We start from the raw sequence: 22015 nt of genomic DNA, 5'->3' as shown, positions 1-22015 counted from the left end.
ACCCTCTGGTTTAAGACTTTCCTTTGCTAGATCAACAGATATTTTTCAGACCACGTTCCTTTTTCAAGGTGTCATTATATGGGGTTTGGGAGGGACCACTTACTAATTTTGTTGCACTATCTTAAGACTTTTAAAAGAAACAAGAGAGGCTGATGAAGCCTTAAGTCATGGGACTCAACCTAGTTTCTCATAATGTTTAATAGGCAGATGTTAACTTACTGGGCTATTTTTTCCTTGTTACTTAAGATATGAAGTCAGTGAGACATCATCAGATGAGGTGTGGGATACTAGTACATTGTCTACAAGTATGTATCAATTTTTCTATCTTATAAGCCTTGCCTTTATAAACATGTCCTATTTTCTCCACTAGAAGAAAGTTGGCTTGTAAAGCTCTAAACTAGCGCTGTCCAAGAAAAATGTGGCATGAGCCATATAGATAATTTTACATTTTATATTCGCCACATTAAAAAAGTAACAAAAGAGTGAAAGTAATTTTAATAGTACATTTTATTTAACCCATATATCTAATATATTATTTTAATACATACAAAATCATACAAAACATTACTGAGATATATTGCACATCCCTTTTTTCATACTATATCTCAGAAATCCAGTATGTACAAAACATCTCAATTTGGTCTAGCTAGCTATATTTCAAGTGCTCAATAGCCAGATGTGGGTAGTGGCTACCATATTAGATAGCATAGATCTAGACCCCATATGGCTACTCCAACAGTTTTCTTTTTCTCTTCTTTTTTTTCTTTTCTTCTCTTCTTTTCTCCTCTATTTTCTTTTTTCTTTCTTTTCTTTTCTTTCCCCTCTCTCTCTTTCTTTCTTAAAGAATTGTTTGTTTGAGAAAGAGTGAGAATATGAGCTGGAAGAGGGGCAGAGGGAGAGGGATAGAATCTCTAACAGACTCCCCGCTGAGTTTACATCGCAACATGGGATGGGTCTTGATCATACAACCCTGTGATCATGACCTGAGCTGAAATCAAGAGTCAGCTTAACTGATTGAGCCACCCAGGCACTCCTACCCCCAAAGTTTTCAAAGTGTATTTCTGATACCAATGTGCATCTCTAAGATTTTGGAATATTCAGAACAATCTGGTCTAGATTCTGAACAATCTAGTTCAGATTTCATCTGAACATTTTCAGTTTCTCAAGGCATAAAATAAGTGTATATTTGCCAGCAAGATTCCTTCTTACTCACCTTTTTTCAACACCAAAGATGCCAGTATCCCATACTGAAACCATAAATATTAGACCATTATTCCATCTTTCAATGACATGGCAGAAATGTCGACCAAACAAAGGCGAAAAACGTGTACCAAACGAGGAAGAAAATACTCTTTATTACTTCAGCCAAAATCATACTATTTTCTTAACTAAACAAAGTAACATGATAAGAAAACTCTAGATCAAATTTTAGGCTGTTACATCAGGGAAATACAGATCAAAACCACAATGAGATACCACCTCACACCAGTGAGAATGGTGAAAATTAAAAAGACAGGAGACAATAAATGTTGGAGAGGATGTGGAGAAAGGGGAACCCTCTTGCTCTGTTGGTGGGAATGTGAACTGGGGCAGCCACTCTGGAAAACTGTGTGGAGGTTCCTCAAAAAGTTAAACATAGACCTGCCCTATGACCCAGCAATTGCACTGCTGGGGATTTACCCCAAAGATACAGATGCAATGAAACGAAGACTATAGTGAGAGATGAAGAGGGACACTATATCATACTTAAAGGATCTATCCAAGAAGAGGACTTAACAATCATCAATATATATGCCCCGAATGTGGGAGCTGCCAAATATATCAATCAATTAATAACCAAAGTTAAGACATACTTAGATAATAATACACTTATACTTGGCGACTTCAATCTAGCACTTTCTACACTCAATAGGTCTTCTAAGCACAACATCTCCACAGATGCAATGAAACGCTGGGACACCTGCACCCCGATGTTTATAGCAGCAATGTCCACAATAGCCACACTGTGGAAGGAGCCTTGGTATCCATCAAAAGAAGAATGGATAAAGAAACTGTGGTCTCTGTATACAATGGAGTATTCCTCAGCCATTAGAAGCAACAAATACCCACCATTTGCTTCGACGTGGATGGAACTGGAGGGTATTATGCTGAGTGAAGTAAGTCAATCGGAGAAGGACAAACATTATATGGTCTCATTCATTTGGGGAATATAAAAAATAATGAAAGGGAATAAAGGGGAAAGGAGAAAAAAATGAGTGGGAAATATTAGAAAGGGAGACAGAACATGAGAGACTCCTAACTCTGGAAAACGAACTAGGGGTGGTGGAAGGGGAGGTGGGCGGGGGGTGGGAGTGACTGGGTGACGGGCACTGAGGGGGGCACTTGATGGGATGAGCACTGGGTGTTATTCTATATGTTGGCAAATTGAACACCAATAAAAAATAAATTTATGAAAAAATTAAGCTGTTAAAGATATCCTTGGCTTAGAAATATTCTAGAGCCAGAAAAGTAAGACGATGCTGGTGTGGACTTGTGGTAGAACATTACTTGTGTGCGTGGAAGTAAATGCTCATTAGAGTTGCGGTTGAAATCAGAGGTGATCCTATCCCACTCAGGGACAATGATACCCCACATTAAGCCCACTCTGCCAAGACTTGAGACAGATACCTGATGTAGCTAGTCCTAGCTCATGAATCCTAGTCATTATCTCCCCAATCGTTCTAGGGTTTCTGTATTCTCAGCCAACTAAGTAGTTGGGGTCTTCCTCCCCGAGGGGTCTAGCCCTTAGTTGCCTTACCTTTGTCACGTTGTAATTGCTACAATTGTCCTTTTACTCTTCTTCCAGTCTTGACAGTACACAGAGGTGCCCTGTGACTCCTCAAAATCCATATACACTACTCACTGCCCATATTATAAAGCAGCAACACCAATTCCTCATGATGAATCCAGCCAATTACTCTTGTCATTGTGGTAAACTCTTTCATTGCCTTCTGGTTCCCCAATAGGCGGAGCTCAACAAGACTAGGCAGTAATCATAAGCTTTCGGTTTATTAAACTCTTTACTGTGTCCTCACCTGAACACATTCCTCAGTCTCCTACTCTACTCCCTACTGGGACCCAGAACCTGTAATCAACAAAATCTCAAGTGAGGGTGATAGGACATCCAAATTCCATAGGTGGATCACCAAGAGATTGTGCACCTCTGTATTCTAGCTACTGGGGCACAGCACCTTGTATCACATGCAGGGTTTTTACATTCACTACATCCTGGAGCATAGCACCCTAACCCTGTCAGTTGGAAATCATGAGCTGGCATCCTAGTGGATTTTTTTGATTTTGGCCAAGTGGAAATTTTAATATGACATTCCAATGTCTTATCAGCCAACTGCTTCCAACTGATGCCATATATGACAGCCAGGATGGATCCTATGCTCCCATGCTCATGTGCTCATTGTTGCATCTTCTTTACTGAATAATGAGAAGCATTGATCAAATGCTTAGCCAATAAAGGCAAAGTCATTGTTTTGGTTAGTGAATGAAGATGTATGCTGCTTCAAAAGGTTATAATATGAGACTGTGACTGTCAGGGTGATCAAGAAGGCTTTCCTGAGGAGGTGATAATTGAGTTACTATTTGGAAGGTGTTTATAAATTAACTACGTGAGGAGGAGTAGGAAGAGTGGTCCAGGCAGAAAGCACTGCAGGCCCCCCAAAATGAAAGGTCTCCTGACTTTGAGTAGCATTTGGGGGTGGATGATATGAGGAAAGAATGGAGAGAGGGAGAGGACGCAGACCATGAAAGGGCCTTAGAGGTCAAATGAAGGAGGTTTTGTCTTCTCTGCAGTAAAATGGAAAGCCATTTAAGCACAGTGTGTACGAGGGCTTGTGTGTATGAAAAGGAGGTGGGGATAGAGAGAGAATTGGTTTTGCAACTCGTCTTTACAAAGCCCACCCTGGGTGTGTATGGAGAAGACACCAGAAGGGGCCAGAGAGAGGATACGAGTAGATCCATTTGGAGGCCACTGAGTGTCCAGGTGGGAGCTAATGGTAGCTTGGCTGATAGGAAACTTTCAATAAATTATGGTTGCTTGAGTCGTTATTTCTGTCCCATAAGGTAGAGAATAGGCTCGTGCTGGTTGGAAAGCATAAACCTTTTGGATTTAGGTGACATTTTTGCTCTTTCAGGAGTGAGTGTGTCCCATGAAGCGTAGGCGGCAGAGAGAGAAGCAGAGGCACAGCACACACATATCAGTGCTGCTCAGCTGGCACCTCTGCTCATTTTTAAAGTCTGTAACTTGGACCCAAAGCATTGCTTTATTAGTGTGGTGCTGCTCACAACTGAGTGGCCACATCCACAGAAGAGAATTGGATGAGGATGGAGTGGCCTGGATAAACACAGGAGTGAAAAGGGGAGAGTTAGCATGAAGGTTTTTAACCTTTAATTCCTAATCTTTTACTTTTCTAGGGGTGTCAGGATTTCAGATAGCTGCGTTTCAGATCTGTTACTTCTACTACGGAGGGTGAATCTCCAGGCCAGGCTTCTCTGGGTCAAGAGATCTGTTCTGCCTAGAACAGTTCACCACTCACCTCCTTTCCTTCAGTAACATAGTCACTTCTTAGAACGCTAATCAGTTCACGAGTCACTTGCTCCAGGTCTTTTCTGACAGCTCACCCCACCCAGGCTGGGTTGCTGCTTCTCCTCTGTGTTCCCAGAGTCCTTTCTGCTTAGCCCCTTCCCTGCCTCTCCACAGTAGACTCTGATCATATGTCACTCTCTCTGGGCTGGGAAGGCTCAGGTGATGGCATCGCGTTCATTTTTGTATCCTTAGCATAGCGCCAGAAATTTAAATATAGGCACAAATGAGTGATTGAACAAGGAATGGATAAAAGTAAACACCATGTGCATTTAAGATAAAACACAGACAGATGAGGCTTAATCATCGTCGAGCGAGAGGAGAAGGCTTGTTTGGGGAAGGGCAGCAAGCTTTGCCTGGTGTACTGGTGGTGCTGTGATAGTTATGTAGATGTTTGCTATCTTTTCCACCCCTCCATAGTATCATCCTCTTTTTCTGCTGGGTCGACTCCTTCTCATCCTCTAACACCCTGGGCTGCACTCATGACATTCTTTTGTCTGGTTCTGTGGTGAGGTAAGTGGGCGTAGAGTTGAGTCGCAGGGCTGGTGGGAGGGTAGAGAGGGGAAGGCCCATTGCCCCGTGTTGGGGTCAGCCTCCCTGATTGTGGGTAGGGCTTATACCAATGATTATCAAAATTAAAGTTAGTTACATAATTCATTGTTAGAGGGTTGTTTTAAAAATAATTTTTAAAAACTAAACTCAACTTATTATCCTCTTCAAATTGGTGTCCACGGGTAGAGTATGGAGTCAAAGTATAAAGAAGAAATAGTAATAACCATATATATCACCTTTCAATTCTTGGCCCTGATCCCTCCTACCTCAGGAGTCTTGCACAAGCCCCTTCACTTCAGGGAACCCCAATTTCGTTGTCTGTAACTGGAGATAAAGCTCACTGTTTCCTGATAGAGGTGATGTGAAGACGAAATGATATGACTGCTCCTTAGCACAAAGCCTGGCACATGGCGTGCGGGGGAGAATGTTAGCCAGAGCCTCCGTAATAGATTCGTTTTCACTCTATGCAACTGTATGTTTTAAATCGTTCCATTTGCTCAGTTGTTTCACTTGTGAATCTTTCCAGTACAAGGATCATTCTCATGCATCCGTTCTGCAAATGATTCTGCAGTTATTATCAAGGTTCAGCAGACAAATATAAAAACCGAGTATATCTTAGAATAGGATCATCATTTTGCTCCAGTTTATTTTATCTTTTTGAGCTAAAAATATGTGCTCTACCCTTTTATCCTTTGGAATTTATCAAAACTGTACTTGTCCAAGTTATTCAACCCTGAGTGGTTCTCAGTAGCATTATCTCAACTGGGAGATATAAAATTAGTATAACGTTACCTCCTTCCACTTTATCGGATATGCCTAAACTTAGCCGCTCCGGGGAGCCACGTTCCTGTGAGGTGGGTAAAACAACCACTGTTTTAGCTCCTGGCAAATACAGACGTCTCTTTCAGGAAGAATGGAAATTGGGCAAAATAAATCACTTACCCATAATGACATTTACAGAGATTATTAGCTTTTCTGAAATGTGGTCCATTTAGGGTTTAGACTAAAGGCGACTTATTGTACTAGAGGGAGCATAAGATCAGGGATCTGGATTACCAGTTTAATCCTTACTAGCTGTGTGACCTTGTACAAGTCACTTAATCTTCTCATATTTTATGCTACTGATAAATGAGGCTAAAGTAATACCTTATCTCTGTGAATATTGATGGAGATTTTATTATTGTTGTCATGATATGACGTACATCACCCAGTCCTTTCCCCAGAGGACAGGGTTTCTCAGGTGTGCTAAGATTCAAATACATGTCCATATCAGAGGGCACAGAACTGGTGCTGTCAGCAACAGCGAGACCTATTTATCTCATACCTGCTATAAAATCAACCACGATATACCTATAGTTCTCTAATCCAATCAAGAATATACAAGAGAAAGAGAGAGAAATAAAATGTAAACAATTTACCCAAAGACAAATATGTTTCCAAGATACCAGATTCTTTAACACGGAAAATTTATTGAAGTGGAGCAGACTTTTCTTTCAATGCAGGCTCTAAATGATTCCCCTTTTGGGTAAGTTTGCTGAGCATTAGGAATCCCACTACTTGATTAAGGAAAAAAGGAATCACCGCATAATACAATAAAGTTCCACCTTTTCTAGTTCTTTCAACTTAGTTCATATTTTTATTTCACTTTGTGATTCTGAGAAGCAATTATCCTGTTACCCGGGGGAGCCACTCTTCAGCAACTTACCTCAGAGTCTCCGTCTCCCCGGGGAGACCTGCCTCTGCTATTCTCATGAAGCTCCATCTCTGAGCCCTCTTCCCTTGGCCAAGGGTGTAAATCAAGAAGCCAGTTCAATTTGGAATTTAGACCTTAGTCTCAGTTGGTGTAAGAAACTGACCGGGTTGTTTATAGCCGTGAGTGTCCAGGTTTTCATCACCACAGACGGTTGGGTGTTTGAGAGCATTCACCTTTAAGATCTCCAGAATACAAGCTGTTGATCCTCTGTGGATTGTAAATTTCTAGAGTTGGGCTTCTTGGTTCTTGCCGGTGAGGCAAGTTTTACGATCACCATTACATGAGCTCTTCTGAAATGTTGGGAAGCTGGGAGCCTCCTTCCTATTAGGAAGCCTTGTCTTGACTTTCATACCAATAAAGTTGTTCTTAGACTAGAGTTCATCCTAATAAGCATCTTGAGAATTGCACCTGAACTAAGAAATATTTCCCCCTCTGTCCGCCCTAAGCCTCGGAATCTCAAGCAGCCTACATGCTTTGAATCTAAGACAGGCTTACAGCCTAACAGCTTTTTTATCACCTTCCATCAAGCAGAAAAGCCTCCAGGTGGATTAGACTGAGTGTGTAAGAAGCTTACAAGGTAGCAGATGTCAAGCCTCAGTAAAGGTCATTCTATTAGGGCTATTCTCTTTCAGGGCACAGATTTCCTCCTGGACTAGTGTAGACCCGGGAAGGAGGACTTGGTATTCGGCCACAGACCTTTGGAATGCTTAAGGGGAAGGGTTATGCGTGACAGATGTGCACACGGTTTAAGAATCTAAGCTTCAAAGGGGCAGCATGTAATAGGACAATGGAATACAAATGGGAAAATGTTCCTTGAGAAATCTTCCCAAGCAAGAGACACCAGTGATTGCTGGAATGTAATGGCGTTGTGGTTTCTCGACGAAGAATCTTTTGCTTATGCAGAAATAACCCCTTTCTTCATCAGACAAAGTAAGTTAGAAGTCCACACATGGTTCCGTCTGAGAAAGAAAGATTGAGGAAAGTTCTCCACCACCTAACCAGGATTGAAGCCTAACGCTCTTACCTAATTGAATGTGGCACAATGAGTTGCTGAAAGGATACAAAGCCAATGTGTTAGAGCAGAGGGAAAAAAATTGGCTTTAATAAACTCTTCCTAAGAGCCAAGCTCCACATTATGGTGGCAAGCTGCACAATAGCGGAATTGTCTTTGGGATATAAAAACTTTGTACAGAATGTTGGCTTAATGCTCTGGTTCAGTTGAGTTGAGTGACTTTGGCCAAGTAATGGCTGTTGATGCGTCACTCACTGGTGGGCCATTGGAGTAATGTGATTAATCCTGCCGTTTATCAGTCAAAATGACTCTCTGTCACCAGTGCAAGTGCCAGGATCACACCAACGGATGGGGGTGAAGCACGGTGCGTTTCTTGAGTTGCTTTAGTCAGCCAGTATCTAGTTGCATAGCACCGTGTTCTCCTGTTCCCAACTTTTCCAAGAACTCTGGCCTTCCAGCCGACATCCCAAATTAATGTCAAGTACAAATGGGTTCTCTGTAAAAACATTTGACTAATTCATTGCCTAGATCTTACCATTTGTGGCCAAATTTCCAGTCTTCCTGCTGAATAACTTCTTGTTGGAAAACGTCAAAAAGGGGGAGACATCAGAGGCTTCTGAGTCAAACGGTTTCCTCCCACACACCTGAGTCACGGGTCAAGGGTTTTACCAATTTCCTCTCTAAGATTTTTGCTAGGCTCCCATCGGAAAAGAGGTTAGTGCCAGATGGGTGGGAAGGAGGGATGTGATTAGGAAATCATTTGTATTTTTTTAATGCTGGATATAATCTTATTGCCAGGGATTTCCATTCACTGTCTTTGAATAGAAATCTGGTATTTCTGAGGAAGTGGTGGTGGTAGGAGGATGTCTTTACATGGCAATACAAAACCTGTCGCAATCTGGTGAGCCCTAAGAGTGTCTTGCTTAAAAGGGTTCTTGTCGCTGGGAGTACTCACTGGAGCCAAGCCAGTTCCCTGGGGAAGGCTGGTGTCTGCTACTTGCAGAGCTGGCTGTCAGGTTGGTCCTGTGTGTTTGTAATTAACTACGATGTCTGGATGTTGATAGAGTGAGTCTGGCCAATGGTTCCCCTCCAAAGAGGGGTTTCCTGGCTAGCTCTCCTGTGTCAGAAATGCCAAGTTGGGAGTTGCTTGGAGACTCCAGAGATGCAGATTTGTTTGGCTGGGCTCCGGATGTGAAGCCAAGTGCCGAGAAAGCAAATCGGAGACCTAACCTGAATTGTAATCAGTGGGCTTCTCCAACCATTTGGCTCCTCTGCTTTCCAATGTTATGTTTAATGTTTTAAAGCATATTTAGTAAACATGTCACTAGCAATTGCCAGTCTTTAGTCTCTCCCCACTCTTTCCTTAATGATTTTTCCCTTTCCTTTTTGGGTTAGTGTGGTAGGCTGGTCTCGCAATGTGTGTGTGTATGTGTGTGTGTGCGCGCGCACGTGTGCACATGCACACACGTGTGCGCTGATGTACACATGTGTATGCATGCATGTTTCAGGCTAGAAAGATTGGCTAGACAGCTTATTTATTTTTACTAGCTCAGTAGCTTGTTTATAGCATCCACTTCTTAGAGGAAGTGGCAAATAAAGGCAAACAATCTTTATTCCTTGCTTTTCTCGTCAAATTTGGCCAAGTCTCCTCTCCTGAGATAGCTGAGTTTAGAGTACTCAACAATTAGCATTAACACAGTCTTAATTTTTAACCTCATGCAAAGTGTACTTTTTTTTTTCCTGAAATGAGTTTGATGAGCAATATTTCTGTGTTTTACCTCCTGTAGACTATAGCCACATTCACCAACCGGGAAGTAGATGGCTTCTCATTAATTCTCAAATGTCAATATGGGATAAAGTTGGGACCCTTGGTGTTCCCAGTTCCTGCCTCCCTCTTATTCCTTATCTCTCCTCCTCCTCCCTACATATATGTTTTACCCCATTTTCTAACTTTGTGTAGATCCCCAAATGTATTGTGTTGTTTCCATGTCTCTTGTCTTCACACATTGTATTAGTTTCCTATGGAAACCACAGACGTGGTGGCTTAAGCAGCAAACATTTATTTTTCTCCGTTTTGGGGGCTAGAAGTCCAAAATCAAGGTTCAGCTGGTACGTGTTCTCTCTGTAGGCCCCAGTGAAGAATTTGTTCTATGCCTTCTCCAATTTCTGGTGGCTGCTGGCATTCCTTGGCTTGTGCTCACATTATTCTAGTCTCTGTCTCTCTGGTCACATTGCCTTATCCTCCTCTGTCAGTGTCAAATCTCCCTCATTCTCCCAGTTGTGAAGGATACTTGTGATTACATTTAGCACACACCCAGATAAGCCAGGATAATCTCCTCATCTCAAGATCATTAACTGAATCACGTCTGCAAAAATCCTTTTTCCATTAAGATAACATTTAGAGGTTCTAGGGATTAAGACCTGGATGTGCTTTGGGAACTCACACGCATGATTCTCTTCTACCCTTTGTTACCCAGTCAGTGCTTCTCAGACTATCTCTGATAAAAGATCATTTTTTTAAATTAAATTCCACTTTGTTGCAGACTGATACTTTAAAAGCATCACACGCTTGGACTTTGCAGCAATACCAAATTTCTAAAAGTCTTCTAAACTCTTACTCTTGTCTCAAACCAGGCCAGCAACAGTTTGAAGGCTGCCACTAGTTCACAGAGCATACTTGGAATAGCACTGATCTAAAAGATACCTGTTCATTTAAGCACTATCTTTCCAAGGAATTTTTTTTTCGGCTCACCATTTTGGCCCTCACCTATGTTTCTGTAGTTCCTAGAATACTTTATTCTGCTTCTTATCACCATTTTCTTCAATATTTGCCCTCTTCTCTAGCTTTAAGCTCTTTAAAAGCAAGAACCATGCTCTGGTGAGCTTTGAGCCTACCATAGATCCTGATACATAGTAGATGCTCAATAAATATTGTGGAATGAATGTGTGACATTCAGAGGTTTGACCCAAGACAAACAGAAAAAGGACTTATTTTGGGGAAATATGAGGAAAGAATGAAGCTAATAAAAACTTAAAGGACCCTAGGATGGTGTGGTAGATTGCAAAAATGGTCTTCCTATCGAAAGGGGGATCTATTTCCTTATCTTTTAAATCTGGGCTAATGATTTGCCTTGACCAATAGAATGTGGTCTGAACATGAGGTCTGAACCAGCAATAAGAAACATCACAGTTTCTATTGCCCTTTGCCACCATATGAACAAGTCTGGTTTAGGTTGCTGGAGAATGAGAGACCTTGCAAAGAGACATACCGGCCATCTGTCTGAGCCTTCCAGATATGTGCATAAGCTCAATCAAGAGCAACAGGGACCACAGTAGTCCAGTAGAGCCACCTGGCTGAGCCCAGCCCAAAGTGATAACACACAGAATCATGAGCTACATAAAATGGTCATTATTTTAAGCCATTAAGGATGGGTGGTTTGTTATACAGCAAAAAGCTAACTGATCCAGACAGCTGACAGGACTGCTCCCAGGGCAGAATTGAGGTGTGTTCACATTGTGATGGAGAAGATTAGGGTTAAAGGTCAGAAAACTTTTTTTTTTTTTTTCAGACCAAAACACTAACAGAGCCAGCAAGAGAGTTTAACACAGATGTAGTTTGAGTCTCTGGCTATGGATCAGAGTGTGTTAACAGAGCTTACACCACCAAGACCTGTCTTTAGTAAGAGTCAACAGGCAGTAGTTGATGTTTGCTCAGCTCATCTCAACTATATAAAAAATGACAATGAGTTTGCCAGAAATCCACAAACAATACTAAAAAGGTAAGAGGAAAGCAATAGAGAAATACAGCTTTTGACTCTGATAACTACTATTGAACTTGTGCTTTTTGTTCCTCGTGATGCATTTGGTCATCCTCGTGATCATCCCTTCCACGCATACCTACTGTCGTCTCCCATGTGCTGGGCAGAGCTACAATCCAGCTATTCAGTGGTGAGTAGAGCAGACACAGACCTCACAGATCTTACAGTTTGGCAGGAAAGACAATCCAACAGGTGACTATTAAGCTTTTAACCTTAGGCTTTTTTGCTGACACGTCAGGCCATTCCTTTCTGCCTCTGCGATGCCTGCTATCGTGTATAGCCAGCCTCCATCAAGGCTGTGGCATCTTACCTTTCAGCATGATGCTTACACTACTTCATGACTAGTCTACCATCAACCATTTGAAATCATGCATTGCTAAGTGTTTGATATGGATCATAACTAAATCAAGGGTAGAATCAGAAGATGTGAGAAAAGAAATATAACACAGCAGGTGGAGGCTTTTATGAGCTTACAGGTGAGCCTATTTGTACCAGGCTATGGTGTACATTTTAAATTTCAGCTATAAAACATCTGAGGCCTGGGGTCACAAATCAGATATATTACACCTAATGTTAAAAACATCTCATAATTGACCATAGTAAACCAATCAGTGTTTTCCGAGAAATACTGGAATTAAAACAAGAGTTGAGTCAAAAGGGAAAAATCTCTAGAGGTTTAGTTTACTTACAGATATTTCTTAAAATATTGAATCCCAATGGCTAGAACTCTGTATTAGAGAGATACTTGAAAGATATTTTTACAAGTTATGGAAGAATGGCTTCCCAAAAGTCATTTATTGTTTGTCAGATGGAACCCAATTTGCTAAATCACTAAAACAGTAAGCTCTTAACTACCTGGGAGCCAATTATTCCAAATCTGTGCTTCTTTGATCCTTGTGTCCATTTCACCTCATATTACCACTACTATGCAGAGGATTGCTGAAGAAGGTAGAGGACACGTAGTTCAAATCAGGTGAAAGTGAACAGCACATCACCTATGCCCATTCTTTGAATAGCTTTGTGAGAGACGGGCTTCATCTTCCTAACAAGGTAGCCTTGTATATTTGTGGATTTTATTTATTCCATTGTCCTTATCTGAAATGACAACAGTAGATCACCATGAGTGAATGAACAGAATACGGTTTTCTATTTCTCCCATTAATTTTGTTTATATCTTTTAGTTTTTTAACATGCTACCCCTCACCCTCCAAAAAAAGAAAAAGCTTACCCTTCCAAAAAGTCCTCAGCAAGGTGAAGTGGAAAGATGGGACCGGGTACCAGGAAACAGACTTCTAATCAATGCTCAGAGACCATCTAACTTCTCAATTTTCAGGTTTTTTATCTAACAAATAGACACAAAATAATACATTCTAGTCTTTGTTGTGGGAGGAGGGTGTTACACTAATCAATGAGAGGGGAGGTACTTTATAGAGATTAAAAGCACTATATAAATGTAATGTAACATCTTATTTTGTTTTATTTGTAATATAACATTTTAAGTTCAAAATCCTTGATATTATGCTCTTTCAAAACTACTCCTGAAACAGCTGTTGGTTCTGACTCAGGGGTGAAGTGAGGTTGTAGAGGGCTGGCTGTGGAAACTTTCCTTCCATGTTTGAAGGTGCATCCCCCTCATCGCTGAGGTCTTTTCTTCTTGTTTTGGCGTCAGAACCCAGCAGCTCGTCTTTCCCGGGTTGGCAGTTGGCCATTTGCTGTCTCCCGAGAAACTCTAATTGGCCTAACTTTTTAATTCACAGGCATGACATTAAACTTGGGAATTATAAGATTATTTCTTCCAAATCACAATATTCAGTGTGCACACAGCACATTTTAGGATTTGAAATCTTAAGAGCGTTTCATTAAATTTCTCTGCTGTATCAATTCCAAAACCTTAGAGGCATTTTCCTTAATAAGAGGATACTGTTGAGAATTTGAGTCATTGAATTCCTTTAAATCATTCTCCTTTGATGAAGAAAGCCCTATAGACATCATATCTTGCTCTGCTTAAACTGCAAATGAAAACCCACACATCTCCATACAGACCCACACATATATACTCCAGAAACAGGAAATGCTCCATTGTTAAACACTAAGCTGATTATGTCTCTCTATTACATAAAATAAATAAATAAGTACATCATATATTTCTTAGTGGCTCCAGTAAAGTACGCTTTATCTTTTAAAAACATAGCAAATGTTGACAAAGAGGTCAGAGGCACTCATCAGGTTGGCCACACAGTACAAGGGAAGGGCTCTTGGACCAAAGACCAGGAGACTTCTGCTATGAACTTGTGAGCACGGCAAAACACTGAACTCTCTGAACCTCAGTAAAGATGGATTGGGCTCAGTAGTATTTATGAGATTCCTTCCAACTTTAATATTGGATTTTGATACCAAGAGCAATTCCAGTATACTGATTTCTTTGGATTTCACCATGTTTGGGGTCTAGGATAGCTTTTTTTTTCCTTCTCTCTCCCTTCTTCCTTTCCTTCCTTCTGTAAGAATGATTTCTATGCTTGTCTGTGATGTTTCTAGCACACTGTTAGGAGTGATAAGATAGTAACAAAGACAGACACGGTCCCTGCCCTCATGTAGCTTGTATCAGTGAACCCAGAGAATAAATAATGAGTCCAGTAAAGTCTGTGAAGGATGGCTTCTACTATCTTGGATAGCCAAAGGTGATGGACTATTTTAGGAAAAGCCAGGGTAGATCCCTGCTGGTCACTTAGGAGGATTTTACTAATTTGTATTGTCTAAAAGGAGAAAGTTTACATGTAGAGGCGAGAGCCTGGAAGGCAAAGGGTAGAGCATCCACTAATGGGTGCCGATCTCCCAATTCTTTGGTCCTACAGTCTGTTTTCTAATCTCTAGACCAGGTGTCCTGACCTGGTCACTTAGCAACAATAGCTGAGTTTCCTATTTGTTAGGGAGAGTACTGACTGCCCCCACCCATCCCCTCCCTGCAACCACAGGGCACTACATGGTTACAGATGATGAACCAGAGAGACGACCTGTATTTTAAATAGCTGCCATGTATGAAAAACTCTTCATGAAAAGAGCTTTTGTCTCCTTTGTTGATATTCAAAAAAAAAAGGGGGGGGGGTAAAGATAAGGTGATTCAAGACATAGTTTGGAGAAATTTCCTGAAAAATTGATCTGAAACTAGTGATAATCTTTTGCCAAATGAAACTGGCCCAGATTCCTCAGTTCAGATGCCATCCAGCACCTCCAGGAGTCATTACAACTCTTCTTATCTCCCCCAAGAGGAGTTGACAATCTACAGATTGTCTTATCGCACAAAAGAAGGGATCATCATAGATATCAAATGGAGGTTTATGTCCCTCATTTCATAATCCAGCAAGTCATGCTAGGGAAGCAAGGCCTTCTACGAGGATTAAATGAGTTAGCAGGTGTAAACAGCTTAGCACAGTACTTGGCACATAATGGAGGTCCAGGGAATTGTAGGAACTGATAGATACTTGGGTGATAAGTTACACTCCTGCATCATGTGAAGTCACACACACAAAAAAATGCTTAAGTGGTTTGATATGCTGGAAATAAACACAGGCTTTATTTTATTTTCTTTGCTTGATTTTTTTTTTTTTTTTAGTAAAAACTACATATTTATTTCATTTTGTAATACCAGTCAGGTACTCACACGTCAAAATACCACTGCTTTCTCTAGTTGTTATAGGGCCAGAAATTCATCACTTAAGTTTCAATTGTAGAGAATGGGAATTTTTCTGTTTTCAGAATTCTTCAGGGTATTCTTTGGGAGAGGGAGGGAGAACTTCAGCTTCTTTAGACCAGCATCTAATGAGACAGTTGGGAAGAACCAAATAAACCAAATAATTCTTGAAAACAGCCCTCGAATACAATTGTGATCCAAGAGGGAAAATGGAAACTGTTAACTGTTGAGAGACTGCTCCTTATTAGAGCAATATTAGGCATTTTCACCCGATTTTTCATTTAAGTCATTTAAGTGAAAGTGGTTATGTCTGTTTTAATAAGTGAGGATATTATGGTTCAGAGGGCTTAAGTGCTAATTGTTAGTGCTTCCATGGTTAGGTGCTACAGTTTAGGATCTGGTTTGCCTAATTTCAAAGTCAGATCCATTTCTCATACTGCCAAAGGTAGGAGGAAGAGTAGACAGTAAGACAAAGGGTTAGGTTGAAGTGGGAGGGCTCCTAAGGCAAAACTGGCATTTGCTTGGGACAAGGCTTGGGATAAAAACAGATAAACAGGAGAATATGCCTATCTTAGTCTGCTTGGGCTGCCATACAGAATACTATAGACTGAGTGGCATAAACAATAGACACTTATTTTCTCACAGTTCTGGATGCTGGAAGTCTGAAATCAGGGAGCCCGAATAGTTGGTTTCTTTTTTTTTCTTAAGATTTTATTTATTTGTTCATAAGAGACACACAGAGAGAGGCAGAGGCACAGACAGAGGGAGATGCAGGCTTCCTGCCTGATGCAGGGCTCAATACCCAGACCCCAGGATCATTACCTGAGCCAAAGGCAGATGCTCAACTACCGAGCCACCCAGGTGCCCCAGAATAGTTGGTTTCTTGTGAGGTTTCTCTTCCTGGCTTGTTGGCCACCATTAGTGTATAAGCTTATATGACCTAAACACAAGGGGAGAGGGAAGAGAAAGAGAGAGACAGAAAGAGAGAACACACACTCAGGAGCAAGAGGGAGAGGTAGAGGCAAGTGAACAAGTGCACACTCTCTGGTGCCTCTTCTTATAAGAACACTAATCCTGTCAGATCAGGGCCCCATCCTTATGACCTCATTTAACCTTTATTATACCTCCTTACAGACCCTATCTCCAAATACAGTCACACTGGTTCGGGCTTCAGTGTATGAATGTGGGGGGTGGGCGGTGCACAATTCAGTCCATGGCAATACTTTTCTCCGAGTTAATGCTTGTCTACATCTGCTTTATTTTTATGTTCCCAATGCTTAATATGGCTCCCATAATAAAACACGGTAACTTATTTTGCGTGAAACAGTAAATGAATATATGAATAAAAGCAGTTGGAGGTTCTTGCTGTCTGAGAGGCTATAAAAATTAATGCTTAGGTATAATAGGATTGTAAAAGGACCTTTCAGCAGTTTAATTTTCTTTTTTCTCTCTTTTTCTCTCTTCTTTTTTTTAAAAGTAATCTCTTCACACACTATGGGGCTTGAACTCATGACCCAGAGCTCAAGAGTCTCATGCTCTACCAACTGAGCCAGCCAGGTGCCCCGTGGCTTAATTTTCTTTAAAAATTTCCCAAGAGTTTCCATTAGATAACCTACTAGATATTTAATTTTAATCTAGAGCAGGGTTTCTCAACAAAGACACTATAGGTATTACGGACCAGATAACTCCTTGTGGGGGCTGTACGGTGCCTTGTAGGATGTTTAGAAGCATCCGTGGCCTCTACCCACTAGATTCTACTAGTGCTGCTCCACCCCAATCCTGATAATACGGATTAATGTCCAGGCATCACCAAATGCCCCCAGGCAGGGATGAGGGTTTGTCAAACTCATTTGAGAACCACCAATCTAGCATCGAGATTCTAGACTATAGATTATTATGGATCATACAAAGGCTTCCCAATTTCAAAGCAGAGAATCTGTTTCAGCTTCATTAGGATGCATGAGCCTTTGAGCCTTCCCTGATTTCTCAAGCTATCGCCCCTTTATTGACTTCAAGTACGTCTTACCTTAGTTTTTGCCTCATGTAACTCACACAGATTTCCTACGTTGCCCTCATCTTCCTTTATCACTTGTCCTGCTGCTGTTCTGCTCTTGACAGTTCCTAGTCCTTGGAAGTGCCCATTCTCCGATCCTGCTCCCAGTAAAGGTCAATTAAATAAGCAACAAATATGCACGTCTTCCTAGTTCTGCTGCAAACGTATGCTCTCTAACCTCAGCTAAGCAGTGATCTACAGTTTGCTTCTCAACTTTATAGTGACTCCCCCACTCTCAGATTCTATCATCAGATGAAGCCCATCTACTACTTTACTTAAAAGTTCAAGACTCTCTGGTTTGGCTGCTCTTAACTTCTATCTCCACTTCAGGAACTCCCTCTTTACTTGGCTCTGAAGGAAAGTCCATTCCCCTCTCCAAGCATTCTTGGTCTTCTTTCTCATTACCTTTTTCATATTATGTCCCTCTCCCCAAGTTTCACTACCCTCACTTGCATCTTTTTTTATTTTTAAAGATTTTATTTATTTATACATGAGAGACACACAGAGAGAGGCAGAGACACAGGCAGAGGGAGAAACAGGCTCCCTGGGGGGAGCCTGATGCAGGACTTGATCCCAGGACCCCGGGATCATGACCTGAGCCAAAGGCAGACACTCAACCACTGAACCACTCAGATGCTCTCACTTGCATCTTTAGTTTCTCCCAATTCAGTAGTCTTTTCTTCTGTTCCTAAACACTTGCTTAGTTCTGTCCACCCTAAATTGAAAACCAAAAATCTTCTTAATCCAGGGCTTTTCAATCAGGAGAGATTTAACTCATAGTGGACATTTCATAATATCCAGAGACATTTTCTTCTTGTCACACCTAAAAGGGAGGATGCCTACTGGTATCTGGTGGTAGAAACCAAGGGTGCTACAAAATATCCCCCCAAAAATCACAGGGCAGTCCACTCGTCCCAAACAAAGACTTCCCTGACTCCAGATGTCAGCTGTTCCTGAGGTTGAGAGTGCTCAACCCTATAATTCCTTGGACATATTGCATCACTTCTGCTCTCTCCTTTGCTTTTTAAGTTTTTAGAAAATTCACACACATCTGCTGTTCTGCTTACCGTTCAGTCACTTTCACTTATTCCTCAATCTACTACAATCTAGTTTCCTCCTATTGGCCACCAAATCATCAAATCAAGTGACTCCAGTCTAGCCCTTAGCTTCCTAAGCTTCTTTGAAATAAGTGATGCTACTTTCCCAGCCGGTAGTTTGGGAAATGAGGGAAGGTCAAGGGATCATGCATTCCAATAAGGCTGAAGCAGAGTCTCTGTTTGGAATTGGGAAGTCTTCTAGGATTCACTGTACTCTATGATCTAGAAACTAGACTCTAGATCAGTGGTTCTCAAGTGAATTTGCCACCCTTTCTACAACCTGCTCCCCAACTAGGAACAATTTTTATTTCCAGGATTGGGGCCAGGGTGACTGTTGGCATTTAGCAGGTGGAGGCCAGGTATGCTGCTAAACATCCTCTAGTCTTCTTCTTCCTTTCTCAGCCTTGGGCTACCTTCTTTGGCTCAGCTCTGTCTTTATTTATTCTCCTCTAATCAGACTTATCTGTTTCCAGTATTCCTACAGTCTCCTCTTCCTCCTCCTCTTTGTTATCTACTCTGCCGGTTTGGAAGCTTACAGAGAGCATTTTAATCATCCTGGACATCTCTAATGCCTGTGGGTTGCCTTGCTTGGAGGATGACCCCAAAAATACTTGTTTGCTTGAATTAGTATTAAACTACCTAGATGTCTAAGTATAAAACAAAGTAAAACAAACAAAACCCAAACCTTGTGAAAAATGCTTGAGCAAAATTGGGAGCTTTTATATATCATGTGGTACACCTTACCTAAATTTTTCTGTGATAGTGAAATGGGCTTGTGGAGAGCCACAAGGTCAGGGTGACAGACCTTGGGTTTTCTTGCTGGCGATACTGCTAAGGAGCTGTGTGACTTTATGAAAGAAATTTGGTATTATTCTTGGGCACATTTCCTTATCTATAAAATAAAGGACCCTAGACCAGATAAGCATCAAGATTTTTTTTCCACCTCTGAATTTCTATGATCCTACATAGAAAACTCATGAAATTGGATTGCTAGGAAAACAGTTTTAGTAAAAGGGACACTCCGAAGTTGACCTAATCAATTAATACATTATCTACATTTTTATGGATCAAATATAGTGTTTAAGTGTGTATGTGTGTGAATATTTTCAACCTTCCATCAGGTGAAACTTGGTAAAACCAGGCTTTATTCCTAGATCAAATGTTTCAGAGGAGTTCTAAGTGAGTAAAACAAGTTAATCATAAAAACATGGATCAGCCTTAACAATTGTGTCAGAGATAATGACGGTGTAATGGAGGGAATTCAAGAAACAATCAGAAATTATGGTTTTTTTCCCCCCACAAAGCACATGTGAAATTAGCCAGTAACCCTTGAAACTGTACATACCCGATGATTATTTTATGTTATCTCATGTTTTAAAGAATAGTTCTAAAATGCTAGATTTACAGCACCACAGAATCCCACACTGTTGCAATGCTGTCTTCAATTCAGCCACTTCATATTGAAATTTCACACACAATAATTGGCTGACCTTCACAGCTATGGCAGAAACTAATTAAAGCTGTAAGGCTGTGCTAGCAATGCTTTTGTGTGAAATGTGAAGTTTGGTGATAATGAAATATGGGGTGCAGATGTTATTGTCTTAGATAGACTGTGCCCTTGGTTCACACTAATGAAGAACAGCAATTATTAAACAAAAAGTATTTTTTTACCGATTAATTATTTTGTGTTGTGATAGTAGAAATAAAAACACAGTGGCATCTCTCCTACCAGCTTCTCCCCAAAGTAATTTTATGGAACTTTTCTAGCTGACTTCTGTTTCATTAGACATCCAGTTTCTACTTTCTTCTCCTACTGATCTTAGACCTTTGCGAGCCTCCAGCAAGAACCTGGTTAGGTTCAGAAAGCAAAGGGTAAAGGGCAAGCTAAAAATGGTCACCCATAAAGATTTTCAGACAGCTGGAAGATTAAATAAATGAAGCTTTTTGGAAATAGCTTCACACACCAAACAGAGATGTCAGTAGAAATATGATGCCCTCCACACTGTTGGTGTATGATAGACAAAGGTCACTGCTGCTATTGAGGTGCAAGTGGAGAAATAAAGCAGGCCTGAGCTCTGTTTCTTGGTTGTTAGGAGGCTGAGTTTCTATTAATAGGTCAGTGTGACTTGCGAGACTTCCACTGGGTCAAATATAACAAATCACAGATTTGCAACAATTGAAGAAAAACACTAGAATAAATAAAAGGCACATTGTGTAGTTAAGTCTTAACTTTTCATGAACTAATGATCGAGTCTGCTTCTCTTTATCCCTCTCCTCAATGACTGTAGGTCACTCGGCTCTCATTAACAGTGTAGAGATGGGAGGGACATGAGTCAGAAATCAAATCAGTCAATTCCCCTATTTGGGCAAAGAAATTAGTTGCTAAAAGTAAGATTTAATGATTACTTGTCTAATTTTGTCTGTTACGTGTGTCCCATATTATCCGTATTCCACTACGTTGGCATCTTAAGGCACTATGAGGTATCAGCTACTAAAACACAGTGATGATGAGGGGTAGGAAATAGAGACGAAGCGGCGGGGGAAGCGGGCATCACTGATCCATGTCACCTCAGATTAGGCAAGGAAACAAAGCTTAGTACTTGGGAGGAAAAGGACTAATGACCACGGAAATACTGTGTAGGGGAGGATGTGCTGTAGAATATAGTTAGTCGTTTGGGAACAGAATGTTCAGTGGGACTATGAATTTGAGGAGTAATTAATAAAGGTAGTGATGGGTGAAAGGACTGTTGAGACAGTATATCTCTTCATGTTAGGGAAATGGTAAGAACTTATTCACTTCTACAAAGGATAGCTACATACTGGAGGATAAAAACATAGACTGATTTGGTGGTGGTAAAGAAATCAATTGTGTAGAGAAGGGTACATGTTGTACCTGAATAGCAAGAGGTAGACTGTACCAGTACCAGTTGTTCGACTCTTGCCTCGCAACGCCCAATCTACCCTTCAGTGTACTGCTTTTGGGGATGAAACATTTCTTCCTTGCCAGCATGCACCATGTTAAGCTGTTTAGTAGAGAAGATACTGCAGGGACACTCGAGAAGGAAAGGGCCTGTCTTCCTGGCTTCACGTGCTCTCTATTTGCGTCTGCAGTGTAAGGTGGCCAGGAGCTCATGGGACACCAGTAGAGTGCTAAGCCCCAGCAAGTTTCATGAGCATTACCCTCTTGGGTGGCTTCTCCCACACTCCAGAGAGTAGCTTTGCAGAGTTGCACTGGTGCAGCATACTTCTCTGCCATGCAGTGGGTCATGATCGCATGCTTTTCAAGGAGGTCTGCATCTCAGTCCTTGAGGGAAGGAGGGCTCTCTGGGGTCCTTTGCCTCAACTCTAGAGGCAATGGCTGCTCCCCCCATCCATTTCTTTCATCCCGCCCCCCTCCCTTATGTAAGAG

General features: G+C 41.2%; 1 long non-coding RNA gene across 5 annotated transcripts in view; it reads left to right on the top strand.

Annotated features, from left to right (window-relative positions):
* The window catches only part of LOC144324308 (uncharacterized), a 253334-nt gene that overhangs the window by 131198 nt on the left and 100121 nt on the right, over positions 1–22015 (top strand). Inside the window, exon 7 of one of the 5 annotated variants that reach the window (XR_013389838.1) lies at positions 11520–11743. The exons of 3 other annotated variants lie outside the window; for them this stretch is intronic. This is a non-coding gene — a long non-coding RNA (uncharacterized LOC144324308). Of the gene's footprint in view, positions 1–11519; positions 11744–22015 lie in introns of those variants that run through there. One more of the 5 variants, XR_013389842.1, reaches the window with a different exon arrangement.

The sequence above is a fragment of the Canis aureus genome, chromosome 11 (assembly GCF_053574225.1).
Source record: "Canis aureus isolate CA01 chromosome 11, VMU_Caureus_v.1.0, whole genome shotgun sequence".
NCBI lineage: Eukaryota > Metazoa > Chordata > Mammalia > Carnivora > Canidae > Canis > Canis aureus.
Note: the sequence above shows the minus strand (reverse complement) of the source record. Positions and strands in the feature narration are given on the sequence as shown.